The sequence below is a fragment of the Alosa sapidissima genome, chromosome 20 (assembly GCF_018492685.1).
Source record: "Alosa sapidissima isolate fAloSap1 chromosome 20, fAloSap1.pri, whole genome shotgun sequence".
Taxonomy (NCBI): domain Eukaryota; kingdom Metazoa; phylum Chordata; class Actinopteri; order Clupeiformes; family Clupeidae; genus Alosa; species Alosa sapidissima.
The window spans coordinates 22878304-22895180 of NC_055976.1; the positions used below are offsets into that span (position 1 = coordinate 22878304).

At 40.9% G+C, this 16877-nt stretch overlaps 1 long non-coding RNA gene across 1 annotated transcript; it reads left to right on the forward strand.

Moving 5' to 3' along the window:
• The first annotated feature begins 822 nt into the window (after nucleotides 1-822).
• Nucleotides 823-16257, forward strand: LOC121694454. Its single transcript, XR_006025760.1, has 3 exons — nucleotides 823-837; nucleotides 5379-5383; nucleotides 16180-16257. It is a non-coding gene; the product is annotated as an uncharacterized LOC121694454 (long non-coding RNA).
• Nucleotides 16258-16877: the final 620 nt, after the last annotated feature.

The window sequence follows — 16877 nt, forward strand, 5'->3', positions numbered from 1 at the left end:
TTTCCACAGTTGAGTAAATCTACTGAAATAGCCACCATCTTGGTGGAGTGTGATGTGTAAGATCAGAAAGCAGAGGTTGATTTATTAACGTCATCACAGTGTATCTACTTAGCGCAAAGCAGTGCGGGTGGAATACAGCGACTATTGGCAGGGGAGGGTCATGTCTTTTTTGAAAATTCTGACGGAGGGTCATTGAAATTTTTCTTGCAGGCAAGGGAGGGTCATGCAATTTTTGACAGAAGCACACCAAATCCCTCCGCTGCCCCCTTCAATAAATAACGAACAATCCCTAACTGTGGAATACTTTTGATTTTAGTGTTTAAGCAATTGTAAAAAAAAAAAAACAGTAACATGTAACAATGGCTGCTTCTACCACAAAGCTGCTTTGTTCCTGACAGCGTGCTAGCATCCAAGTTAGTTAGCTACTGCTGCCAGCTACCTTACAAAAATGGAGAACAAATGTTTTTGAACACATCTTGACAAAGGTGGGCCTAGATCAGAAGTTCTGCTATTTGGGAGGCCTTGGCATGAACAAATACAATTCTTATCCTTCAGGCAGTGATTCAAAAATATTTATTTTGTATCTTGATATTAATTAGGACCGCATTTCAAGCAAAACATTACACATACATGTTTTAAAACTCTCTTATCACTCTTATTGATTAATAAACATGGCCTTATAGTCTTTACTTTCCTTATTTATGGCAAAGGTCAAATTTTAGTATGACCTGTGGCTACAGACACTAGGAACCTCTCAGACAGAACGGGGGCTTGCCCCTGTGCATGTAATAGAATGCATGCTCTAAGATCTTTGGTTTCAATTTCACACCTTGGTTTGTTCCTCCTCTTATGTTCACTGTTCGGCCCACCACAGATGATTTTCTCACACTATCAAAAATAAATTGAATACACCCCTTACTATGGTATTTTAATTCAAGGACAATGAATCACAATCATGTATGGAGAATTCCCCACTTAACAATGACACAGGGGATGTGACGACTTACTCAGCCCCTTTGGACCACAACTATCTTGTCCTTTGCATTTATCTACAGTGCATACTAAAAGTTTTCAGTCCCTTTCAAGTTGTGCACATTTTGTTATGTTCCAGACTCATCTTAAATGGATTCAATTCATGTTTTTCTCTAACCTAGAAATCTAGACGCACCCTAGCGGCAGCAAATGTAATTTATGTATTTTGCTGCCACAGTAGTCTAGCAACTCTCCGTTGGCTTGCGAGCTGAAAAAAATAAACTTCGATAAGGCCAATCACATCCGTGTAGTCGGTAGGTGGGCTTAACATAATGATTGATGGCAGAGTTGCAACGGTTCGGCGTGAATTCCCTGCTACTTGAAAACAAAGAAGATGGATGTTGCTGTTGGCGAACAGCGTGACACAAGTTAAGCTTTCTTTAAGTTGGCAAAAGTTTGAACTACTGTAGCCAACTAGCTCCGTGGGTAGGAAAACGCATGGGACTCATAATCGTTCATTATCGTTTTTTTCATGATGCACGAAACATGGAAGGGAGGGGCGAGCTAGCTCGGTTTGTTTGGGATCTCGCTTCAAACACCCAACAGAAGTGACATCACCCATAATTGCTGATACAACCTTTAAAGGTGCCCTGCCACTTGTATTTCATTACTTTTGTGACAATATCTTGAGTTTACCATGGACTCTGTAACATTTTTTGTGGAGAAAAGGCCTTGGTTACCTTGTTTCAAGCCATTCTAGCGTGGACCCTGCAGGAAGGCTCAGCTCGATTTGTGCCAGTTCTCATTAATATTCAATTTTTGAAAAAAGGTCCTATGTTCCCCGGTCTGTTATTTTTTCCACCATCAGTGCCAAATTCCATGGCAAATAGGCTACAGGCCGTTTGACGGGCACATCCAAATAGGCCTAGATGAGGAGAGATTAGGCTGTAAATGTTGTTTACAGGCTTTTGTTTTGTCACGTTTGGATATTTTTAAATAAACTAAACTAAATAAACAATTGATACTGATAATAAATACACTCAGTGTGTAATTTGTTGGGGGGAATGGAGGGGATCAACTCCCCCTCTGGTTTGTACATCCCTACCTCTGCTGAATGAATTTTCCCGCCCCGTCAATGATTAATCAATTGAAATAACAGGCAGGTTGTGACAGTTTTCTTACACATAGGCCTATAGGCTACATTGGCACAAACTTTCACCTGACCCGAACTGTCGGCAATCTCCAAATTCACGAACGCACATGCACATACATTTCTGGCTGAGTAGGCTACAGTAGCCTAACACAATTTGGGAGGGCAACAGCCTAGTACCCGAAATTCAGCAGTCAAAAAATTAGGCAGGCAAAATACTTTTCTTAGTTGACTGTGTGACTTTAAAACATCTGTTGAAATTTTTTTTCAGAGTGAACGCTGCTGCGCTCCTGGTCAAATTCTTGAATTTCCCCTGGGGATCAATAAAGTATCGATCTATCTATCTATCTATCTAAATTACCGATCTGTGCCCACCGAGAGATCCATGCAAGCGAATGAGTTTAGCCTATTTCAGACGGTATTCTAAAGCCAATCATTTGTGATAAGCAATAGGCCTATTGGTTCTAATGCAAATCAGCAAAGGCATAGGCTTTTGTCATGCAATCCAGCAATTATGGAAATTATGGTGGAAAAAACAAGCCCTTTCTAAATATTGTAGCGAGGCTATTTGCCTCCTTGTTGGACTGTCCCTGTGCTGTTCTGTGTTCGACTGTGTCTCCTGTTTTCCCGGTGTCTGTGCGTGCATGCGCAAGAGTGTTTCTACCTCTCCATTATGTATCATAGAATGTGTCAATCAATTTTGATGTGTTATGATTGGGGGGAGGTGTCCGGGAGGGAATATTTAGGGGTTTAGATAGGTCAGTTATTGATAAGGGGTGGGATTAGAATAATGAGTTCTAAGACGTTTATTGTAGTTAGTCAGAGTTGATGTGGATTACGTGTGGATGAGTTGTGTTGTGCTGTTGTGTATGACAGTGAGACAAGCGATTGTAAAGTAGGAGTAAATTAGATTTGGTTTGTTATTTTCGAAGCGGACACCTCCTACTGACCATACTAGTTTGTACAGTGTCGGTAGAGAGATTTTTCATCAGCACTATAATATTACATTACATTACATTACATTACATTTAGCAGACACTTCTTGACCAAAGTGACTTACATATGTCAGCTATATTACAAGGGATCACATTGTCCCCGGAGCAACTTGGGGTTAAGTGCCTTGCTCAAGGGCACAACGGTGGAAGCCGGGAATTAAACCGACAACTTTCAGGCTACTGCATGCTAGCCCAGCTCCTTAACCACTACACTACCACCGCCCATATAATAATATTAGGACCTGTTAAGGAATTGCGGGGAACATAGAACCGTTTTTTAAAAAATGGGTTCTATGTTCCCCGACAATTAGCGGGGAACATAGGACCCTTTTGGGGGAAAACGGGGAACATAAGGGGGTATGTCAACCTATCCCATTACCACTTATTTCATGTATAGCGCCACCTAGTTAAAAATTAAAAAGCAAAAAATTAGGTGTTTTTATCACAATATCTCTGGCTGACATGGTCAAAACTGTACGAAATTGAAAGTGTAGGATCATTATGACACCCTCCGAATGCATGCCAAGTTTTGTGAACTTTCATTCATGGGGGGCCTTACAATAAAATAATTTATGTGTACATTTAGTGACCTACACCAACAAGGATTCCCGGGACACTGAAAGACCAGGGTACACGAAACTTGGTGGGCATGTAACCCCACATGGATAGCATGGAACCGTTTTTCATTTTGATCTGTAGCCCCCCCGCTGGACTGGACCTCCCAAAAGGAGGGTAGGGCAGACACAGTTTTCTGTGAATATCTTGAGAACTGTAGGGCCTAGGATGACCAATTTTTTCCGAATGTTTGCCTTCAGGGGTCATGTTAACCCATTCCATATGCACACATGTGCATAAACAGATACACACGCACACATACATTCACAGTAATCATACGTATGACACATACTCACACAGTAGACATATGTACCGTACGCATGCATGCATATGCACAAACACAGGCACATACTGTATGCAGGCACACACACAAGCACGCACACACACACACCCACACACATAAACATAAACATGTACATGCACACAATTCAAGAATTTCTCAGAATTATGAACAGGCAAGATGGGGGTGGGGTTGTATAAAATTAATTTTACATGTGAAATCTATGAACTAATCATGTTTTGGTACTTGTTGTCTAGAAGATACCAGTGAGGATTGAGTGTGGATAATGCAATTTAGTGCGACAGTTAGAATCATATAGGCCTTTCAGTGTGATTTATTTTTGTGGAAAAAATGTGCTGGACTGGGCGGCGGTCATATTTTGTACCGCTCTGAGGTACATCTAGTTCTTTGAACAACTTACAGTATGTGGCCTGTGTTTTCACTGCCTTCATGGTGTGTGCTCCCTTTTTGGCCTTAGGAAATAGCACCCTGTATCTTAGTTTCCCTGATGTTGTCCTGGCCTGGGTGCGGCCAGCATTTTCGTTGAAATGCTAGAATATCCATTCAAAGCTTGAGCTAGAAAGGTCAAATCAAACTAGAATATCCATTCATGTCATTGTTTACTGCATTTTTTCCATTTATAAATATAGTCTTAGACTGTTAATACATCAAAATATACCTGCACAACATCCCAATGTATGAAAACACAACATTTTTTGGAGTGAAGCGTGTGACAATATTGTGGAAGGCCTCCAATGTTGAGGTCTGGTACTTGGAGCTCAACTTCTCCACATCAGTAAGGACCCTTTTATTTGACAGCAGCTTCTCAACTTTGAAGAGGGCTTTGGAACCTAAATGCATATTGTTAATTAATAACTGAATAACAACAAAAGTAATTATACAACATTATGTACAATGGATGATTACACATGTCTTATGATCTCTTGTCTGGCGAACTGGATGCAGGCACTTGTGTTTATTTTCTATGTGGTTCACAACCTTCTCTGTCCCTGTGGATGATGAGGTTGCACACCAATAAACATGGTTCCTGATTCCGCGCTGCCACTTCTTCACAACTGCACACTCCTTCTCTTTGGCAATTTTGTCCAGTTTCTTAGACAGACCTGATGAACAACATAGAAGGTGTCAAAATGAATCTGATGAACAAAATAAATTGTTTACTTCTAAACACTCTATACTCTAAATCTATTACAGTTTTGGTATTTTAATTTGAAGGATACAAGGATACAAGGAAGTTTATTGTCACATGCATATAGTTCCTGGAAGTAAGAAATGCAGTGAAATTATGTCTGGTGTCAGCCTATTTGTGCATTTATGGGGGGGGGGTAGAAGAGGGGTTTAGTAGATTAAGTGGCAAGGGCTGCATAAGAAAGGTGGGGGAGGATTGGGATTAGGGGGGGGCACCAACAAGGAGCACCCAAGAGCAACAGGGGCAAGGAAAAACTCCCTTACCAAGGAAGAAACCTTGGGCAGATCCACGGCTCAAGGGGCTAACCCAACTGCCAGGGGTCTTGGTGTGTTGGGGGGATGACAGGGGAGATGGGATAGTGTGCTGTGTATGTGGGGAGAGGGTAGTGTGTAATATGTGTGTTGGAAAAGCTTCCTCATGAGACAATGTGCTGTGTATTGGGGGGGGGGGGGGGGGGGGCAGTGTGCTGTAAGTATGTTGGGGATGTGTGTTGGAGAAGCTTCCTGATGAAATAATGTGCTGTGTATGTAGGGCAGTGTACTGCAAGTATGGTAAAGGGACTTACTATTGCAAGCAGAGTACTGTATGTATGATGTATGTGAGTGTGAAGATGACAGTGAAGATGTGTGTGTGGGCGGGAGGGGAGTGGAGCAGTGACTGTGTGTGTGTGTGTGGGTAGGTGGGGGCAGTGTGCTGTAAGTATGTAGAGGATGTGTGTTGGAGAAGATCCTGAAGACAATGTGCTGTGTATGTAGGGAGGGGGGGGGGGCAGTGTGCAGCAAGTATGTAGAGGAGGCTTACTGTAGCAAGCAGTGTGCTGTATGTATGTGAGGTGATGACAGTGATGATGTAAGTATGTGTGTTTTTTGTGTGTGTGTTGGGGATGGGGGTGGGGGGGGGCAGAAAGGCTAGGCAATCACGGACATAGGTAGATGGAGGAGAAATCAAAAATAATAAATAAAAAGTTCTATGGAGATGTGCAAAAGTTGGAGAACGTCAGATATGTGTGTGTGTGTGTGTGTGTGTGTGTGTGTTTTGACGTGTGATGAAATAAGAAAATAAATAAAAGGTCTGTAGCATAGGGAGAGGGATGTAAAAGTGCTAAAAGTCTTGTAGGTGTGTGTGAGTTAGTGTCAGTATAGTGTGAGTTCAGAGTTGGGAAATGTTTGAGAGTGCTGAGGAGTGAATGTGTGCAAAGTCAGTATAGTGTGAGTTCAGAGTTCGGATGGCCTGGGGATAAAAACTTCTCCTCAGTCTCTCAGTTCTGGCTTTGTGACTACATAGGCGTCTTGATTTCAGCGGTAGGAATAATCCATTGTTAGGATGAGAAGAGTCCTTAAGAATCTTTTGGGCTCTTAGGAGTACTCTTCTGGAATAGATATCTTGTAGAGCAGGGAGTTGAGTTCTTATAGTACGTTCAGGTGAGCGCACTACTCTCTGCAGAGTACTACAATCTCTAACTGTGGAGTTCCCATACCAGGTGATGATGCTACCAGTTAGAACACTCTTAACCGCTGAAGTGTAGAAGGCCTTCATGATGGATGTAGAAACTTTGAATTTCCTTTGCTGACGAAGGAAGTAGAGTCGTTGTCTGGACTTCTTCAGAACATATTGAGTGTTAACAGTCCATGTTAAGTCTTCAGTAATGTGGACACCAGGGTAGGAATTTCACGGCGGCCATGGCTTTGAAAATCAGAGGTTTACAGGCCACGGTGGCCTTGGTGCCCCCTTCTTTCAATATTCTGCTTTGCGTCCTACTAATAGCGATTTTTATTTAGCCTGTGGCCTGTCAAAATAATCTTAGCATTCACAGCGCAAATTAATTTAGTATTTTACGCAGTGGAGAAAGTGACAGCGCAAGAAAGAAAGTGCGTCCAAATTCACCCATTCTTCTCAGTTGAAATACTTGCGAAGTAGCCTACTCATCATCACACAGACATCACAAGTATCACATGAAAGAGCTTTTTCTCAGCTTTTAAACGATGTTGGCCGATAATTGCTGTGTTGAACGGTTCACGAGAAAAGTAAATAATATAATTCAATTTAATCATACATTCTACTGAAGGTTTTGCGTCCATGATCTCCCTACCCATTCATCTACTCTTATACTTCACGAACCCTTCTTTTAACACATGACAAACCATATATCAGAATAAACAGCAGACCTTACTGAACGCAAAGGTGTAAAGCAGTCCCCTGTACAGTTAGCCGTTCCAGAGTAATCCAGTTTTGAATTTGCAGTAAATTTCGACATGCATGGATGTCTCCAAATTTGGGCTTTAAGTTGTACAGTGATTAAATTGTTCCACATGATTTCATAACGGGCCAAATACAAAATATATGTTACAAATATCGCCTAGATATTGGTAAATCAGAGGACAGCTGACTAAGAGTTTGTGAAAGTAGCCTTAATGATCACAAAATGCTAAGCATGCATCTAGGCTATTTGAGTTTCTTAAAGCTGAGCTGTGCTTAAATTGTTCAATATACATGATTTAATAGCAGGCCAAATATAAAATAAATGTTATATATAGCCTAGATATCTGTAATTATTAGATGATCAGATGATTTACAGTTCTATGTAATATGTCATGTTTCATGTTTTTGTAATGTTTCATTCAGTGATGCAGGTCTACTGCAGTGAATATGGTTAAATACAACTTTGATCATTTTTATATGCTACTACTGTATAGTTAACTTTGGCCTTGGTGCCCTGACATGTGGCCTTTGTGCCCCCTGTATGCCAATATGCCCAACTGAAGGCCAAGTGGCCTTGCCCCCAGAATGGTGAAATTCCAAGCCTGGTGGACACCAAGGTATTTAAAACTTAATTCTCACTCTACAGGTTGCCCGCTGATCATTAGTGATTAGTTGTTAATCAAATTATATTTTGAATTGAAAATAACACAGAGACAAGTTTTACTCTTTTCAAAGTGCCAGACGTCATAGGAGTGCTGTGTGCTTTGCTCCTTAAGCTCAAGTTCAAGACTTCTTTTTAGCCCCTCTTTTACTATGTTGTGACTCCCGCTAACCTCACACGAAGGGAGACATCTAGTACACAAATGAGGTTGATAAACAAAGATAATGTTCAACTGATTCTGATCAGTGATAATGTTCAACCATGCTTGTTTTTCTTTGTCTTTTTTAGCCAACGCAAGGAAAAGTTTGGGACTGAATGTAATTTTAGTGTGGTTTGTAGGAGAGATGTGTGTGTGTGTGTTTGTGTGTGAGTGAGAGAGAAAGCTAAAGAGAGTGACAGAACATTTGAGAGACAAGAGTGGTGTGTGTTGTGACATGAATAACCATTTATATAACATCTATGACACCAGTAACCTGCACAAGTTGAATGTCAATGATGTTGTTCTCCAGGTTCATCAGACTAGTCTGACGAGCCAGACCCACATTAAAATGTAGGGTCTGGGCACTCACCGTTCGCAGTGCTCAGTCCGAGAGGCGGGATAATCGGGTGTCTTTCAAATTCCCTCTAAACGCAATAGGACAGCGATATGAGTCCCATGTGTTTTCCCACCAACGGAGCTAGTTGGCTAGTTCAAACTTTTGCCAACTTTCAGTAAAAAAAAAAAAGCTTTACTCGTGTCATAGGCTGTTCGCCAACATCCATCTTCTTTGTTTTCAAGTAGCAGGGAATTCAAGCCAAACCGTTGCAACTCTGGATATTTATGTGTTTTGTGCGATTACTTATGTGTGTATTTTTCTGGTTGTTTAAAGTTTTTTTTTACCTGTTTGACCACTGCTAAAGGAAATAAAAAGAAAAAGAAAAGTGGAAAAGAAAACAAACTGAGTGGATTCCAGTTTTAATCTCCATGTAGACGGGTCAAGATCCCTTTCAAGTTGGGGAATCTGCACAACTAAACTGACAACTTGACAGTTTCACTTCTCCCATGTGGATATAAAACGGGGTCATCAGCATACATAATTGTTTTTGGCTACTTAGGTAGGATTGTATCCAATTTTGGACATTTGTGGAGATATCATATTTGCCAAGTTTGTGTATCAGTACCTCATGATTTACTGTATCAAAGGCTTTGCGTAAATCTAGGAAGACTGCCCCCACCACTCCTCCTGGATCTGAGCTAGTTTCAATTTCCTCAAGGAAGTACAGTAGCAGCATGCTGTTTCAGTGGAATGTATTTTTCTGAAACCAAATTGCATAGGATGTAAGAGGGACTTAGAGTCCAGATGTGCAATTAGTTGTTCTGCTAGTTAGTCAGATGTGCATTAGTTGTACCTTTGAAGCAGCGTAGCAGAGAGAGTACTGATGGGTCAGCATCCCCAGATTTCTGCACAGGGGTGACAATGGCAGGCTTAAGCACACTGGGAAAGACATTTTCATTAAAAGACTTGTTTATGATCACGGCTAGAGGTATCATAATGGATGTCTTGTGTTGTTTTAAAAAAGCTGTATCACAACCATATATGTCCTTAGCTTTGCTATTTGATAGAAGTGAGATTACCTTTTTCACTTTCTCTGTGTTAATTGGGAAGAACTTGAAAGCTCGTTCATGTGATTCTTTGTGGACAGATTGTGTGACATTAACATTACCAACGTGTTTTCCAATCAGGAAACAATAGGCTATTTTTTCTCTGTTAATATTGACAAGCTGGAGTGCTAGCCAGCTACCTTGCAGTTGACGTGTTGCCTGAACACCATCCATATGGACCACAGAGCGGTAGCACAAAACCAATACGACTTACAAGGCGAAAAGGCAGAAAGGCTAGATTCAGCATTAGCTATTAAGGTAATCTGTCTGACCTAGAAAATATATTTAGGCAAATTAGGAAAGAAACTGACCAGGAATTGAATCGTAATGTTAAACCAATGACCTTGCAACCTACTCTTGAATTAAGTTTACCTGAAAGTGTGGAAGTGGATGAATGTGTTGTAACAGATGATGAACAATGTGCTGGATTACTAAACCAGATTGCCCTGACCTCAGAAATACTTGATGAATATTGAATGTGAATTAAAGAATGGAAAATGAACCATAACTGCAAACAATGACCTCATAATAAATAATAAAGTGCGATGAATGAAATGTATCAATACAAGTACTTTAGTAGCCTGATATTGTAAAGTTTAGGGAATTATGTACTTAGAGAATGGGTAAAGTGCCTTAAACTGTTTAAATGAATGTATTCAGATTGCATTGTAATGCCATAAGTGTTTGTAACCTGTAAGAATGTAACCGAACTCTCTTGATGACTGTAAAAGTGTATGTTGTTAAATGTAATGTGTCACATTGTTATAATTGTCATTGAATGTAAACTGTTTATGTAACCTCTGGAAACTATCTGTAAACCTGAATGTAATGTAGCATCTCCGAAATGTAACCCGGAGAAGTAATGTGTGTCATTTTAAATTGTTGGTTAAGATCAGTGACTTCTAGAATGTATTAGCTATCGTGAGGATATTCCCAGCTATATTCCCAGCTACCGTGAGAATATTCCCAGCTATCGTGGGAACTTCTAGAAGGTTCTAAACTGTCGTGGGAAAGTAGGATTGATTTGCCTTAGGAATGTGTGGGGGAGGTCAAGACTACCTAGTATAAATAGGGGTCGAACCAAATGATCGGGGCTGCTTCTTCTTTTTTTCCTTCCTTCAACTCGTTGGATTTTTGCTTTATGATGTTGCGTGCGGTTGTTAGAATTTGTCCTCCGAAATTCGTTGAGAAGCAAAGTGTTGGACGTCGTGCCAGGCTGAGTCGCGGACCGAAACACTGTGGAACCTGTTGCAGATATCAGACCTGCTACTCCGACAGAGAGTGACTGCAGAAGACAATCAGCTGACTTTTTCCCCTTTTTGAGGACTTACTTTTTTCCTTATATTCTCTTTTTCTCCATTTGTGGATTTACCATTTTTATAGTAATCTCTTCTCCATTTGTGGATCTACTATTTTCCTATTTTGTGGATTTACTCTTTTTCCATTTTCTACAACATTGTAACCTGCAAGTGGATATTACGCCGCATTTTGTAACATCACCAAAGTGCTGAAAAGTAAAAAACTCATTTAACCTTGGCATCCAATTCTTCAAGCAGTATTTGTGTCTTTTCTTGGTTTTTCTACGAATTCCAGCAGGAGGGTAAGATAACTTGACTCTTCTGTGGTTATTCATCTGCTCTGTCTAAGGCTACGTTTATACGGTGACGATGAAAAGAGAAGACGCAGAAGTGGCGTCTCGTCTTCATTTTTTTTATTTGCGTTTAGACGAGCATTCTCAGGGGGAAATCTTTGTTTATATGAAGACGCAAGAGTATGTGATATTCGATTGGATATGCATTCCAGACCGCTGGGTGGTGGTGTGATAGAACCCCGGTACGTCACGCGCAGACATTCTAATTTGACAGTTTAGCCAGAGAGGTAATCAAGGATCTTTGGTTTAGCCGTTTAGATGGAGACGCAACCCGGGTCGTCTTCAAAACTCTACACTCTGGAAGGAGTCTTCAGATTTTTGCGTCTTCAAGCCCCTAAGACTTGGGTTGGTTGGACTTTAGTACTGCAGGACGGTAATAAAATCTCCATCCTTATAAAACCTGAGCAAGAAGTATCCTATAACCTGTGTTTCTAGATAAACTCTAGGGTCAAACATCTTTGCACGCTAGCCAACTGTTCGAGACCTAGGCGTAGTCGCTCCTCATTTCATAAACATCTCAATAAATCCACCACGGAAGCCCGATCAACTTCCAAGGGGGATATTTTAAAATAGGAGTAATAGGTTATCTGCGCCGCAGAGGGAAGACGTGCAACTTCGCTCGACAGTAGGTCCCTGCTATCTACAATAACCTCTAGGGGGTATCGTGGGTCTTAACTGCCTAGGCCTGGGGTTACGTCTGAAAAACGGCTGACGTTGACTAGGTTCTGGGGGTTACCTGCAGGGGGCAACACACAGTTAACCAAACGTTTGTCATTGACCAGCAGATGAACAGCTAGAGCTAGAGCCGTATACTGCCGTGTTGTCATGTTTAAATTGTGGAATTTTAACATCACTTCACCTTTGACTTTAACTTCCCTTCAACATCTACGTGCTCTGGCTAGAACAGCAACTGTAAACACAGCGACTTGATCTGCATGCGTCAACCGACACATGTGCACTCAAATCAGACAGGAGACCCATGAGAACCTACTGTAACGTCAGGAAGGGACAACGGGGAGATAGCGGGTCAGCCCAGGGGGTGTTAGTGAAGGCGGGGCCAGCCCAGGGGGTGTTAGTGAAGGTGGGGCCAGCCCAGGGGGTGTTAGTGAAGGCGGGGCCAGCCCAGGGGGTGTTAGTGAAGGCGGGGCCAGCCCAGGGGGTGATATATTTTGATACACCATGATCCTGAAGGAGAGGCAGGCTGCAGTTTGACAGTACATGCTGATGGAACTGCGTTTCGCCCCATCCCCCCACTTTAACCCCTGTGTGGGCCACATGCTAAGGGTGTCTGATGACTTTTGAAGCTTTGGGCTTCAAGATTTGAAGCCTTGTCTTCTCAACCCTAACCCTAGGCTAAGCTCATTCATGACCTCTGGGCCACATGCTAAGGGTGTCTGATGACTTTTGATGACATTGATGTAGTTACACAATCTTGTGTAACTCAATTATGTCAATTACACAATCTTGTGTAACTCCATCGATCCATACAGTGTCGCCCACATTACCTATACGTTGTGGGCAGTTGCCACCATCTTTCTATGATTAAGGCCCAGTGGGTGGAACTAGGGGGAAGTTACAGAGCTTACTTCCCTGTTTTGTCATGCTCAAAGGACGTAGAATTGCACTGATTAAAGCTTGATGGTGTGACAGGTGATGATTAAGAATACTTCCCTCACACAGACATGCACACCACACACACACACACACACACACACACACACACAGATACACACACACACACCCTGGTGGTTAATTTGTAAGTTTGCAGTGTTTCACGTCAATTAATCAAATACCAGAACTCTCATTATAATACAGAGCAGGGGCGCTGCTAGAAAATGTGAACACCCCCCCCCCCCCACCCCCAATAATACTATATATTATATGCTCTCTGGGGGCCTCCTGCCGGCCCCCCTGAGCAGGTAACTAAGTGACACACCTCCCTGTGTACCTCTCATAGTTATACACAATGAGCACACAGTTAAAGCGTATACCTTAACCTTACATGTACATACATGTATTGTGATAATACAGTATATCAGTTTAAAAAGTGAGTAAAAAACAAATAAAATACACCATGTTCCAAAATTATTATGCAAATTGGATTTAAGTGTCATTAACATTTATTTTTTTCTGCCAGACAAATTCATAGGATTAAGAGAGCAGCTGCTAAAATGCCATTGCAAAGCAGCAAACAGGTATTTGAAGCCACTGGTCCCGCGAACCTCAAGGTGTGGGATCCTCAAGCAGTGTGCATAAACCTACTATTCGGCCACCCCTAAACAATGCTTACAGGCATGTTGCAGTGGGCTCAGGAATACATGCAGACTAATTTTCAAACAGTTTTGTTTACGGATGAGTGCCGTGCAACCCTAGATGATCCAGATGGATAAAGTAATGGATGGTTGGTGAATGGCCACCATGTCCCAACAAGGCTGAGACGTCAGCAAGGAGGTGGCGGAGTCATTTTTTGGGCCAAAATCATGGGGAGAAAGCTGGTAGGTCCTTGACAGTATGAAAATGTCAATGTCAATGTGGAGGTGGTTAGCACCTACAAGTATCTGGGTCTCCACCTGGACAATAAACTGGACTGGCCAGCCAACACTGATGCACTCTACAAGAAAGGGCAGAGCAGGCTGTACTTCCTGAGGAGGCTGCGGTCCTTCAATGTGTGCAGTAAGCTCCTCAGGATGTTCTACCAGTCTGTTGTTGCCAGCGTCCTCTTCTATGCAGTAGTATGCTGGGGAGGAAGCACAAGGAAGAAGGATGTGGGGCGAATTGACAGGGTGGTAAGGAAAGCTGGCTCTGTGGTGGGAGCTGAACTGGAGTGCATCACTTCACTATCTGACAAAAGGACCCTGAACAAACTGATCAACATCTTGGACAATGAGTGTCACCCACTCCACAGCACTATTGTTAAGCAGAAGAGCCTGATCAGCTGGAGACTTCGCTCACTGCCTTGCACAACTGACAGACTGAGAAAGTCATTTGTCCCCAGGGCCATTGAACTGTTCAATGCCTCACTTAAGGGAAGAGGAGAGATAGACTTCTAGTCTGTCTGCCTCTTCACCCCCTCCATGTTTGGTACTGTCTGTCCACTAGCCACTTGTACCACTGTCTTTATGCCTCACTGTTTGCGTGCTATATTAGCACATTAGCACATATGCATAACCCCCCCCCCTCCATGCCACAGCTGAACTGTGGCCACACTTATACATTTTCTTAAATAGTTAAATATATAGATATATAGACTTTACTTTATTTCTGCATTGTTGCACTGTTGACTTACTCATTTGCACTATCACCATGACCACTATCACCATTGCACTACCACCATGACACTCATTCACACAGAGCACCTTACCATACCTTACTATGCACAGAGAATCACAGGCTCAGTCCCTGCCTCAGTCATTGCAAGCGCCTCTGATTTATTAATCACCACTATGTGGATACTGTTTTTAGAATTGATTTAGATTAAGTGTTAGTATAATTTGTATTTTTGTAATTTGTATTTTAGTATATTTTTATATATTGTATTAAGTGTTAGTATAATTTGTATTTTAGTATATTTAGCATATTCTTGATCTTATACTGTCCTTACTGCTTACAGGTAGTTGTGTTTTTATATTATATACTTTAATTACTCTTTCTGCTGTTAAAGAATGTGTTTGTGTTGTATGTATGCTGCTGCTGAGACCTTGAATTTCCCCTGGGGATCAATAAAGTATCTATCTATCTATCTATCTATCTATCTAAATGACCTTGGCAAAGTATGTAGAGTTTCTGACTGACCACTTTCTTCCGTGGTACAAAAAGAAGAACTGTGCCTTCCGTAGCAAAATCATCTTTATGCATGACAATCTCATGCTGCAAAGAATACCTCTGGGTCATTGGCTGCTATGGGCATAAGGAGAGAAACTCATGGTGTGGTGAGAACCTTTGGAGCATCATCAAGCAAAAGATCTATGAGAGTTGGAGGCAGTTCACATCCAAGCAGCGAGATCCTGCAAAGACATTTAAGCAGAAACTCCAAGAACTCACAAGTTCAATGGATGCAAGAATAGTAGGTGATATCAATGAAGCGGTCCTATGTTAACATGTAACTTAGCCTGTTAAGATGTTTTTGATTGAAATAACTTTTAATTTAATTTATATGATCTCCTGATGCTGCAAATTCAACAAATTATCATTTTTAGTTCTTTACAACTTATATAATGCTTTGAAACTCTGTTGGGCATATACTAATTTGGAACAGTACATTTTGAATTTTTTGTTTTTGAAAAAATACTGTTATCATTGGGAGGTTTGTTCAATAAAAGTCAAATTATACTCTAACGGTTGATGACTTGAAATTATTCCGACTGTCATTTGCATCAACTATTTAGGAAAATCTGAGAAAAATGTAATTTGCATAATTTAGAACGCAGTGCAAAATAGGGATTCATTGAAACTTCAGTTACATTTTGTTAAATGGGTTATTCCGTGTCAAATCAGACAAAATCCAAGAAAATGGTTGCTGCACCATTTCAGATTTTGCTTAAAGTTTATCTACCAAATATTTAGGTCCCAAAACTAAGACCTGTAAAAAACTTTTGGACCATTAAAAGTTTGTACTGCATGCCTATTAAGGCCCTAGATATGGAACAAAATGCAAAACTGGTGACGTTGAGGATCTTTTTAACTATTTTTGCATATATCTGCATTCACATGACACCATTATTTTGGTTGCAAATAAACATATTGATGTTGAGCCAATATTTGAAGTCTCTGCAACAATTGCACATGAAGATAAAGGATAAAACAGGGATAAAACAAGGTGTGATTGCATTTTTTGGTAATGTTCATAGGACTAAAATGGTATGTGGGGTAGCTAGTAGGAGCACTGTGTACTCATTCTGTTCACCTCACTGTGTGTGCTCTATGTGTGATCACTAATTCACAGATGGGATTAATGCAGAGACCAAATTCCTTGTATACGCAAGTATAGTTGGCCTATAAACCTGATTTACATTTACATTTATAGTCATTTTGTGTGTATAGTGCCAATGATGTGCTGTTTCATTCATACATAAATACACACACTTGGTTACATTGTATACCAATGCATTTCATTCTTGTCCCTGAGGCAAAACAATGATTTTGACTCTATTTATTTATCTATGGTACAGTACAATATTGGCATTTTGTACACTGAATGATACACTTAACTACTTCCACATAGATTTTTGAGTGCCTACTAATTACCCCACATACCATTTTCATCCTATGCAAATTACAGAAAAACACAACACAACACAACAATAATAAAATATAGTATGTAAAGAAAAAAATAATGACTGACACCAAATGTGTACAAAACAAGTTTATATTAATGTCAGACTTTTGGCACTTTTCCCCAAATCTAGGGCTTTGTAGAACATCAATGAGAATGCCATACAAACTTTTAATGGTTCAGTCATACTGAGAAAATGTTTGTCTTCCACCGTACAAAGTTTGGGCTGC